This window comes from Rattus norvegicus, assembly GCF_036323735.1.
Source record: "Rattus norvegicus strain BN/NHsdMcwi chromosome Y unlocalized genomic scaffold, GRCr8 chrY_unlocalized_24, whole genome shotgun sequence".
NCBI classification, from domain to species: domain Eukaryota; kingdom Metazoa; phylum Chordata; class Mammalia; order Rodentia; family Muridae; genus Rattus; species Rattus norvegicus.
This window is the reverse complement of record NW_026947383.1, coordinates 324,499-337,595: the sequence shown is the minus strand read 5'-3', so window position 1 is coordinate 337,595 and position 13,097 is coordinate 324,499.

Here is a 13,097-nt window from a genome sequence, read left to right as displayed (position 1 = left end):
CACTAGGTCTGTCCATATACATTCTTTGAATATTGGTTTAACCTGAAATTTCTGGTTCCACGGCATTGATGTTCTTATGGTGTTGTACGCCTCTTCAGCTCTTGTAATCTTTTCTCAAAATCTACCAGCAAGAGGTCCATTCTCAGTTCACTGGTTTGACACTAGCTTTTACTTCTGTATTCTACTTGCTCTAGCTGTATCTCTGGAAACAACTATATCCTGTTCCTGGCAGCATGCCTTTCTAAGCTTCAACAGTCTTATGTAGTTTTGGTGGCTGGATATATATATATATATATATATATATATATATATATATATATATAATCATAATATAATAGATAATTCCTTGTAAAAAGCTCAATTACATAGAATACACAAATGACAAGGCCAAATGGACTCCCTCCTGTTCTTATGAAACTAATAATGTTGAGGTGTCCCTGAACCTGAAGCCATTTCTCTCCCTGACCATCCAAATGAATCTCATGTTTTGTCTGAAGAAAGAACCATGATAAAATATACAAAACCCTCAAGTCTGGCACTGGGAAAACAGCATGTTAGTATTAGAGAATTGACATCTAATGGGACTACAGAACCGCATTCTATTGTCCATGATGTCCTTTGGTCTACTGATGTCTCATAATTTTTTGATAAAATAAGGATTTGGGAGTTAATCATTTGAAGTAGGTACAGAGTATTTACACTGTTATATTCATTCTCTAGCTGTGCCACCTTGGTTGTCAAAATCGTTGCAAAAAAACTGAAAAGGAAAACAGAATATTTGAGTACACATTCAGGAATATTATAAAGTCCCCTATCAAGGAATGTACAATAAGAAAATGTAATAAAATATTCATTAAATTAAAGGTCTATAGGGAAAATATGTGCCCCTGCGAAACAGAGAAAAACTAGGAAATTGAACTGTATGTCACAGGAATGGACCTGGGAATAAAATTATTATCCAGAAGAATCTCTTCCACTCCATGTTCCTAGCTCTTTTTACCCATACCAAGCCCCTATCTTTCTCCATTCAGAGCATGTAACCAATAATGAAGCAAAGAGTATTCTGTAGCTTTAGAGAGATGTAGTATTAAAAGGTTTCTCCTGTGTAACAGGAGACTCTCTTGTAAAGTGCACCCTCAAATCAGGTCAGTGTAAATATAGCAGTTCAGCAGGTACGCCATTGTAATTCTCAGTGATATCATCATTAGGTCATCCCTGAAAAATCTTGAATCCTGCAGAGACTGGCTTCTTTTGTGATGTCACAAGTGTTGTCCTGACTGCAATTGAATCGCAGATATTCCTTCAGTACCTCTAGGGTTTACTAATTGGCTCCTAATTCAGATTAAAGAAACATTTGCGAGGGAGAACAAATAGGAATATGGTATCAGAGATGGCGAGAAGGAAGCTGCCCTTCTGTCTTTTTATAAAAAAAGGAAGAAATGCTTGGTCTATGGGAAAGCTCGGTGAGTCCTGCGTAGGGGTTGAGTGAATTCTCTGAAGAGATAGCCTTGATCTGATCCTTCAACATATGGGAATCAGGAGATGGGAGCCTCTCACAGCATCTGGACTTCCCTACTTGTAATGGTTCCTGGATGTCAGAGAGCTTATATCGTTAATTTCTTACAAAATCCAAGAGTTAGGATGAGCATTGTTTTTTACCTGAGAGCTCATGACTTTTTTTCATTTGCATTGTTGTTCACATGCGGTTAAAGCCCCTTCACCTCTTGTAATACTTTGTCAAAATCTACCAACAAGAGATTCATTTTAAGTTCACTGGTTTGCCACTAACACTCACTTCTGAATTTTTTCTAAGGAAACATATATATCTGGTTCCTGGCAGAATGCGCTTCTTTGCTTCATCAATATTATCTAGTTTTGGTGGCAGGCATATATGTGTGTGTGGCTCCTGCAGTGAGGAAGTAAGGTGGAATTTTAACATGGATTCTGCTCAACTAGGTTAAGAATGTAGAATCCGGGTTGGGGATTTGGTGCAGTTTAAGAGCGCTTGCCTAGTAAGCCCAAGGATCTGGGTTCGGTCCCCAGCTCTAAAAAAAAAAAAAAAGAATGTAGAATTCACAAATGAAAATGCCATATAGACTCGCTCCTGTCTTTATGAAGTTACTGAAGTTCAGGGTTCCTTGGACTTCACTCATTCTTCTCCCTGCCCATCCTCCTGAATCTTTTGTTTGGCCTGAAGAATGAATCATGGAAAAGCATCCAAAACCCTCAAATCTGTCCCTGGGACACTGGAAGATTGATACTGTAGTACTGATTTCAAAAAGGTCTACAGAAACAAATTAGATACTCCATGTGGTCCTTTGCTTTACTGATGTCTGAAAATTTTTATAAAAAAAAAATAAGGATTTGGGAGTTTACTATTTGTTTTTTTTTTTTTGTTTTGTGTTGTTTTGTTTTTTTTTTTTTTTGTTTTTGTTTTTTTTTTTTTTGGTTCTTTTTTTCGGAGCTGGGGACTGAACCCAGGGCCTTGCGCTTCCTAGGCAAGTGCTCTACCAATGAGCTAATGCCCCAACCCTGGGAGTTTACTATATGAAGTACGTACACAATATTTACACTGTTATACTCACTATGTACCTAGGCCCCTTTTTTTGCCATAATCATTGCAAAAAATTGAATTGGAAAACAATTTTTGAGTACACATTCAGCAATATATATATAATGTCTCCTTTCAAGGAATGTACATAAATATTAATACAATATTTAATCAATTGAAGATCTGTAGGGAAAATACTTGCCTTTGAGAAACAGAGAAAACCTAGGAAATTGAAATGTATGTCACAGGAATGGACCTGGGAATAAAATTACTATCCAAAAGAATCTCCTCTGTTCCATGTTCCTAGACTTTTTCTACCCATTCCAAGCCCCTGACTAAATTTTTCCATTCAGAGCACGTAAACACTAATGAAGCAAAGAGAAGTATCTAGCTTTAGAGAGATGTAGTATACAAAGTTTTCCACTGTGTCACAGGAGAAACTGCTGGAAAAACCACTCTCAAATCTGTTCAATGTAAGGAAAGCTGTTTTGCAGGTAGGCCATGGCAGTTCTCAGTGACATCACCATAGGTCATGCCTGAAAAATCTCTTGTATCCTGGAGAGCCCTAGCCTCATCTGTGATGTCACAAGCGTTGTCCTGACAGCAACTGCCTTTCAGATATTCCTTCAGTACCTCTAGCGTTTACTAATTGGCCTCTAATTCAGAGTAAATAGCCATTTGGCAGTGAGAAGAAAGAGGGTAAAAAGAACAGTGATGGGGAGAAAGAAGTTGGCCTTCTGTATTTGTATAAAAAAGGAAGAAATACTTGGTCCATTGGAAAGCTCAATGTGTCCTGTTTGGGGGTTGAGTGGGTTTGCTGAATAGATATCCTTTATCTGAGCGTTCAACATATGGGATTCAGGAACTGAGAGCCTCCCAGAAACATCTGAACATCACTGCTTGTTATGGTTCCTTGAAGTCAGAGAGTTTATATCATTAATTTCTTTATTCCAAATCCAAGGGTGGGAAAAGGCCCATTTGTTTCTTGAGAGCTCATGGCTTTTATAAGTTTTCCGAGAAGAGAAAGGTCCTAAGGAAGAAGGGAAAAACAAGTATTGTGTCCTCAGCTCAGAGCATATTCCTCCTTGCTTTGGATTCCTATAGTGCAGTTTGTGTCTGACACTGATATCTAGGAGAGAGAAGAGCTTCTATTTGAGACTTCATCATCTCAGTCTTTCCACTAGTATTACTCTGACTACCATTCCCTGATAGTTACTCTTTAGATTCTGAGTCAATAGGTGTGATTAGCTGGCAGTTAACTTTTCTTTTTTTCTCTCATTTTTTTTTTATTTTTTTAGCAATATTTATTGCTTTTTCTAATTGGATATTTTTATATTTTCATTTCAAATATTATTTCAAAGGTTCCTGTCCATGAGATTCCTAAACAGTCCCACAAACCTTCTTCTATAAACCCCATTACTGCACCTTGACATTCCCTTGAACTTGGAGGCAAACTAGGGAGGAGCAAGGGCTTCTCCTTCCATTGGGACCCAACAAGGCCATCCTCTGCTACCTGTGCAGTTGGAGCCATAGGTCTGTCCATACACAGTCTTTGAATATTGGTTTAGTACCAGAAAGCTCTGCTTAGTTGAATTGTTGTTATTATGGGGTTGAAAGTCCATTCAGCTCTTGTAGTCTTTTCTAAACATCTACAAAGATGAGGTCCATTTTCAGTTCTTTGGTTTGCCACTAGCATTCACTTCTGTATTTTACATGATCTAGCTGTGTCTCTCAGGAAAGATATATGTCCAGTTCCTGGCAGCATTCTCTTCTTAGCTTCAGCAATCCTATCTAATTTTGTTGCCTGATTATATATATATATATATATATATATATATATATATATATATATATATATATATATTTTTTTTTTTGATTGCTCCATCTACTAAGAATTTTGATGGAATAATTACTTAGATTCTGTTTAACTAGGTCAAGAATATAGGATCCACTAATGACAATGCCAAATAGTCTCCCTCCTGTTCTTATAACCTATGGAAGGTGAGGTTTCACTGGACTTCAAGCCATTCTTCTTGCTGATCATCACCCAGAAACTGAAGTTTGTCCTGAAGAAAGAATCATGGTAAAACATCCAAAATCCTCAAGTCTTGTACTGGGACCACAGGAAGGTCGATATAAGAGAACTGATCTAAAAGAACTACAAAACCACATTCTATAGTCCATGTTTTCGTTTGCTTAACTGATATCTGGTAATTTATGGATAAAATAAGTATTTGGAAGTTCATCATTTGAAAGAGGTACACAATATTTACACTGCTATATTCACTCTATAGCTGGGCCCCATTTGTAGCCAATTCATTGCAAAAAATGGAATTGGCAAAATTAAAATTTTGAGTACATATGCAGGAACATATATAATGTCCCCTATCAATGAATGTACAATAAAAAATGTAGCACAATATTCACTCAATTAAAGGTCTGTAGGGTAAATACAGGCACCTGGGAAACATAGAACACCTAGGGAATTGAACTTTATGTCACGGGATTGGACCTGGGAATAAAATTAATCTCCAGAAGAATCTCCTCCTCTCCGAGTTCCTAGATCTTTTCTGCCCATTCCAAGCCCCTCACTATCTTTCTCCATTCACAGCATGTAACCACAAATGAAGAAGAGAGAAGTCTGTAGCTTTAGAGAGATGTAGCATATAAAGGTTTCTGTGTCACAGAAGAAACGCCTGGAAATGGATCCCTTGAATCTGGTCAATGTAAAGAAAGCTGTTCAGCAGGTAGACATGGCATGTCTCAGTGACATCATCATTAGGCCATGCCTGAAAAATCGCTTGAATCCTGGAGAGCCCTAGCTTCTTCTGTGACACCACAAGTGTCGTCTTGACAGCAACTGCCCCTCAGATATTCCTTTCTTTAATCTATGGTTAATAATTGGGCTATAATTCAGAGTAGAGAGCCATTTGGGAGGGAGAACAAATAGGATGAAGTGATCAATGATGGGGAGAAGGAAGCTGGCCTTCTGCATTGGTATAAAAGAAAAGAAGAAATATGTGGTTCTTAGGAAAATACCATGGGAAAATGGTTTTAGTTCTTTTTTTCTCTAGGTGCATCGAGCTCTTGGAGAAATTGGTGAACATCCTTAAGACCTTTGGGCAGATGGTTAAGTTTCTCGATACCCCTTTTTAGATTTTGATGGTCCTGGTGATTGTATGGCTGATGATAAATGTTTCCTAGGAAGAGTTTGAGAGCCAGATTGATTTTTCGATGTTTTAGAAGACATGGAATTTTTCTGATATGCAATATCTTTCTACATATCCAGTAATAAAAAGGACACTAACTGGCAAACCCCAACACAAGAAGGCAAGTAAAATCATGGATAAAGGAAGAAATTAATCTTTTCACAACAAAACAAAGAGAAGAACACAAACATAAACTAACCTCCAATTATGAAAATAAAGGAAAGTGACTATCACTAATACATAATATCTCTCAACTTCAATGGACTCAATTCCCCACTAAAAAGACCCAGATTCACAAACTGGATATGCAATGAGGACCCAGCATTTTGCACTACAGGAAACACACTTCAGACTCAAAGACAGACACTACCTCAGATTAAAAGGATGGAAAAATACTTTCCAAGCAAATTATCTGAAGAAGCCAGCTGGAGTAGCCATTATAATATCCTATAAAATCGACTTTCAACAAAAAGTCACCAAAAAGCATAAGGAAGGACACTTCATATTCATCAAAGCAAAAATCCACAAAGATGAACTCGAAAACATGAATATCTATGTGCCAAATACAAGTGCATCTACATACATAAAAGAAACCTTACTAAACCTCAAAGAACATATTGCACCGCAAATAATAAGAGCAGGGGATTTCAACTCCCTACTCTCATCACGAGACAGATCATGGTAAGAGAAATTAAACAGAGACATAGACAGACTAACAGAAGGTATAAACCAAATGGACTTAACAGATGTTTTAGAAAATTCTATCATAAAACTAAAGGATATAACTTCTTCTCACACTTCATGGCACTATCTCCAAATTTTATCATATAATCAGTCAAAATGCAGGCCTTCAATGATACAGAAAGATAGAAATAATCCAATGCATTCTGTCAGTCAATCATGGGCTAAGGTTGTTCTTCAATAACAATGAGGAAAGAACACCCACATATACATGGAAGATGAACAATGCTCTACTCATTGATAACTTGTTCAAGGAAGAAATGAAGAAAGAAATTAAAGACTTCTTAGAATTTAATTAAAATGAGGGTAAAATATACCCAAAATTTTGGAACGCAATGAAAGCTGTGCTAAAAGAAAAACTAATACCTCTGAGTGTCTGCAGAAAGAAACTGGAGAGAGCATACATCAGCAGCTTGACTGCACACCTAAAACCTCTAGAACAAAAAGAAGCAAATTCATGCAGGAGTAGTAGAAGGCAGGAAATAAACTCAGAACTGAAATCAACCAAGTAGAAAAAAGGGGACCTAATAAATAATGAACAGAACCAAAAACTGGTTTTTTGAGGAAATCAACAGATTGCATTAACCCATAGCCAGACTATCCAGAGGACACACAAAGTGTGTCTAAAAATAAAATCAGAAATGAAAAGGGAGACAAAACAGCAGAATTAGAACAAATTAAAAAAGTCATCAGGTCATCCTGCGAAAGCCTATATTCAAAAAAACTTGAAAATCTGGAGAAAAAGGAAAATTTTTCTTGATGAATGCCAAGTACCAAAGCTATACCAGGAACAGAAAAACCGTTTAAACAACCAGTAATTTCTAAAGAAATAGAAGCAATCAATAAAAGCCTCCCAACCAAAAAGAGTCCAGGATCAGATGGGTTAAGTGCAGAAATCTATCCAAAATTCATAGAAAATTTCATACCAATACTCTGCAAACTATTCCACAAAAATGAAACAGATAGAGCACTACCTAATGCCTTTTATGAAGCCACAATTACTCTTATACCTAAACCACACAAAGACCCACCAAAGAAAGAGAACTTCAGACCAATTTCCCTTATGAATATCGATGCAAAAATACTTGATAAAAGACTTGCAAACCGAGTCCAAGAACACATCAAAACAATCATCTGTCATGATCAAGTAGGTTTTATCCCAGGCGTGCAGGAATGGTTTTGTATATGGAAACCATCAACGTAATCCATTATATAATCACACTCAATGTTAAAAACCCAATGATCATTTCATTAGATGCTGAGAAGGAATTCGACAAAATTCAACAACACTTCATGATAAAAGTCCTGGAAAGTACAGGAATATAAGGCCCATTCCTAAACATATACAGCAAACCCGTAGATAACATTAAACTAAGTGGAGAGAAACTTAAAGCAATCACACTGAAATCAGGGACTAGACAAGGCTGCCCACTCTCTCAAAACTTATTCAATATAGTTCTAGACATCTTAGCCAGAGCAAGCAGACACTGAAGGAGGACAAAGGTATTAGATTGGAAAGGAAGAATTCGAAATAGCACTGTTTGTAGATGATTTGAAAGTATACTTAGAGACCTCAAAAGTACCACCAGAAAATTACTAAGCCTGATTAAACAATTTCAGCAAAGTGGCTGGGTATAAATGTAAAACTGCAAAAAAGTAAACAGTGGAGAAAGAAATTAGGGATATGACACCCTTAACAATAGCCCCAAATAATACAAAATATCTCAGGGTGACTCTTTCCAAAGAAGTAAAAGATATGAGCATATAAGCAGAACTTCAAGTCTCTGAAGCAACTGAAGGTGATTTCAGAAGATGGAAAGATTCCCCATGCTCATGGACTTGCAGGATTAATACAGTAAAAATGGCCATTATACAAAAAGCAACCTACAGATTCATTCCTATCCCCATAATAATTCCAATCCAATTCTTCATAGAGTTAGACAGAACAATTCATAAATACATCTGGAATAACAAAAAAACACAGAATAGCTAAAACTGTCCTCAACAATAAAAGGACTTCCTTGGGAATCAATATCCCTGAACTCAAGCAGTATTATAGAGGAACGGTCATAAAAGCAACATGGCATTGAGATACAGGCAGGCAAATAAACCAATGAAATAGAAGTGAATCCCTGAAATGAACCCATACACCCATGGACACTTAATTTTTGAGAAAGGAGCCAAAACCATCCAATGGAAAAAAAAAGATAGCATTTTCAGCATATGATGCTAGTTCAACTGGAGGTCAGTATGTAGAAGGCGGCAAATTGATCCATTCTTACTGCCCTGTAGAAACCTTAGTCCAACTGGATCAAATACCTCCACATAAACCTGATACACTCAAATTAATAGACGAAAAGTGGGGAAGCATCTCCATGGGCACTGGAGAAAATATCCTGAAGAAAACACCAATGGCACATGTTCCAAGATCAAGAATCGACAAATGCAATCTCATAAAACTGCAAAGCTTCTGTAAGGCAGAGGACTCTGTTGTTAGGAATAAATGGCAACCTACAGGTTGGAAAAAGATCTTTACAAATTCCAGAACTGAAAGAGGACTAATATCCAAAATATACAAAGAACACATGAAGTTAGACTACAAGGAGACAAATAACCCTATTGAAAAAAAGTGTTCAGAGCAAAACAGGGATTTCACAGTGGAAGAATATCAAATGGCAGAAAAATACTAAAGAAATGTTCAACATCTTTAGTCATAAGGGAAATGTAAATCAAAAGAACCCTGAGATTTCACCTCACACCAGTCTGAATGGCTAAGATCAATACATCAGGTGACACCAAATGCTGGCAAGGATGTGGAGAAAGAGGAACACTCCTCCATTGTGGGTGGGATTGCAGACAGGTACAACCATTCTGGAAATCAGTCTGGAGGGTCCTCAGAAAATTGGACATTGAACTACCTGAGAATCCAGCTATACATCTCTTAGGCATATTCCCAATAGATGTCCCTACATATAACAAAGACATGTCCTCCACTATGTTCATAGCCGCCTTATTTATAATAGTCAGAAGCTGGAAAGAACCCACATGCCCTTCAACAGAGGAATGGATACAGAAAATGTGGTACATCTACACAATGGAATATTATTCACCTATCAAAAACAATGCCCTTTGTGAAATTCATAGACAAATGGTTGGAACTAGAAAATATCATCCTGATTGAGGTAACGCAATCACAGAAAAACACACATGGGATGCACTCATTAATAAATGGCTATTAGCCCAAATGCTTGAATTACACTAGGTGCATAGAACACATGAAACTAAAGAAGGATGATCAAAATATGAATGCTTCACTCCTTCTTTAAAAGAGGAACAGGAATACCCTTGGTAGGGAATAGAGAGTCAAAGATTAAAACAGAGAGAGAAGGAACACCCATTCAGAGCCTGCCCCACATGAAACCCATACATATACAGCCACCCAATTAGACAAGATGGATGGAGCAAAGTAGTGAAGGCCGACAGGAGCTGGATATAGATCTCTCCTGAGAGACACAGCCAGAATACAGTAAATACAGAGGCGAATGCCAGCAACAAACCACTGAACTGAGAACAGGACCCCCATTTAAGGAATCAGAGAAAGAACTGAAAGAGCTTGACGTGGCTCCAGATCCCTTATGAACAACAATGCCAAGCAAGAAAACATTCCAGGAAGTAGGCCACTTCCTAAAGACTATACATGGACTGAACCTGGATTCTGAAGTCATAGGTAGCAACAAATATCCTAGTAAGATCACCAGTGGAAGGGGAATCTCTTGGTCCTGCTAAGACTGAACCTCCAGTGAATGTGATGGTTGGGGGGATGGCAGCAATTGGGGAAGGAAGGGGAGGGGAACACCCATAAAGAAGGGGAGGGGGAGGGACTAGGGGGATGTTTGTCCAGGAACCAGGAAATGGTATAACATTCGAAATGTAAATAAGAAATACTCAAGTCAATAAAAAAAAAAAGAAGAAGAAGAAGAAGAAGAAGAAGAAGAAGAAGAAGAAGAAGAAGAAGAAGAAGAAGAAGAAGAAGAAGAAGAAGAAGAAGGAGAAGAAATATGTGGTCCAAGGGAAAGCTCAGTGAGTTCTGCATAGTGGTGATAGGGTTAGTTGAAATGATAGCCTTTACCCGTTCCTTCCTCATATGGGAAACAGTTGTGGTGAGCCTCTCCGAAGCATCTGGACTTCCCTGCTTGTTATGGTTCCTAGAAATCAGAGAGTTGATATGATCAATTGCTTTATCCCATAGCCAAGTGTTGGGAAGGTCACAGTTGTTTTTCTGAGAGTTCATGGGTTTCATTATTTTTGCCCAGGAGTAAAAGTCCTCAAAAAAAAAGTGAAAGACAAATATTGTGTCCTCAACTCAGTGTAAACTCCTCCATGCTTTGGATTCCTATAGTGCATTTTGTGTCTGACACTGATATCTGGGAGAGAGAAGTGCTTTTTGTTGAGATTTCATCATCTCAGACTTTCCACTAGTACTACTCTGACTACCATTTCCAACAGTGACTCTTTAGATTTCTGAGTTAATAGGTGTGATTAGCTGGCACTTCTCCTTTCTTTCATTTCTTTCACTTTCTTTTTATTTTTTAGCAAAATTTATTGCTTATTCTATTGGAAATTTCTATTTTTTTCATTTCAATTGTTATGTCCTTTTCCAGTTTTCTGTAAGTAAGATCCCTTACTGATAACCTGCCCTCCCCCTACAACCCCCCCTTTACTGCCCTTTGACCTTTACTTGAAGTGTGAGTCAAACCTTGTGATGACCAAGGGTTTCTCCTTCCATTGGTGCCCAAGAAGTCCATCCTCTGCCACATATGCAATTGGAGCCATAGGTCTGTCCATGAACAGCCTTTGAATATTACTTTAGTACCAGAAAGCTATGGTTCATTGGCATTGTTGTTCTTATGGGGTTGAAAGCACTTCACCTCTTTTAATCCTTTTTCAAAATCTACCAATAAGAGGTCTGTTTTTTGTTAACATTTTTGCCACTAGCATTCACTTCTGTATTGACATGCTCTAGTTGTGTCTCTCAGTAAAGATGTACATCCAGTCCCTGGCAGCATGCACTTCTTAGTTTCAACAATCTTATCTAGTTTGGGTGGCAGATATATGTATATACTTTTAGTCGCACCTACAACTAAAAGGCTAGGAGGAATATTAACATAGATTCAGTGCAAGTAGTTCAAGATTGTAGAATCCACAAATGGCAATGCAATATAGATTCCCTCCTGTTCTTATGAACATATTGATATTGAGGGTTCTCTGAACCTCAAGCCATTCACCTTCTTGAGCATCCTTCTGAATCTTCTTTTTTTCCTGAAGAAAGAATCATTTTAAAACATCAAAAACCCTCAAGTCTGGCCATGGGAACACAGGAAGGAAGATATTGCAGAACTGATATGAAATGGAAGTAGAGAACCGCATTCTATAGTCCATGTGGTCCTTTGCTTTACTGATGTATGTTAATTTTTTGATAAAATAAGAATTTGGAGTTTGTCATTTGAAGTAGGTACACAATATTTACACTGATGTATTCACTCTATACCTGGGCCCCCTTTCTTGCCAACATCATTGCAAATTTGGAATTGGAAAACATAATTTGAGTTCACATTCAGGAATACTTATAAGGTGCCCTATTAAGGAATGAAGAATTAGAAAATGAAATACAATAATCACTCAATTATAGGACTGTAGGGAAAATACTGGCCTTTGTGAAACAGAGAAAAAATAGGAAAGTGAACTGTATGTCACAGGAATGGACCTGGGAATAAAATTATTATCTAGAAGAATCTCCTCCATTCCTAGATCTTTTCTACCCATGACAAGCCCCTGATTAACTTTGTCCATTCAGACCATGTAAACACTAATGCAATAAAGAGAAGTCTCTAGATTTAGAGATATGTAGTACGAAAGTTTCCACTGTGTCATAGGAGATTCTCCTGGAAAAGGCACAGTCAAATCTGGTCAATGTAAGGAAATCTGTTTAGCAGGTAGGCCATGGCAGTTCTCAGTGACTTCATCCTTATGCTCTCCATGATATATTTCTTGTATCCTGGAGAGCCCTATCTTCTTTTGTGATGTCACAAGTGTTGTCCTGACAGCAACTGCATCTCAGATACTCCTTCAGTACCTCTTGTTTTTACTAATTGACCTCTAATTCAGAGTAAACAGCCATTTTGGAGGGGTATCAAAGAGGACGAAGGATCAGACATGGGGAGAAGGAAGCTGCCCTTCTGCCTTGGTACAAAACAAGGAAGAAATACATGGTCTTTGGGAAAGCTCCCTGAGTCCTGTGTAGTGGTTGAGTTGTTTCATGAAGAGATAGTTTTGATCTGAGCCTTCCACATATGGTAATCAGGAGCTGGGAGCCTCTCAGAGGCATCTGGACTTCCCTGTTCTTATCGTACCTGGAAATTAGAGAGTTTATATCATTAATTTTTTTTATCCCAAAACCCAATGTGTTGGGAAGGTCCCCATTGTTTTCCTGAAAGCTCATGGGTTTTATTCTTTTTGCCCAGAAGAAAAATGTCCTAAGGAAGAAGTGAAAGACAAATACTGTGTCCTTATCTCAGAGTAAACTCCTCCAGGCTTTG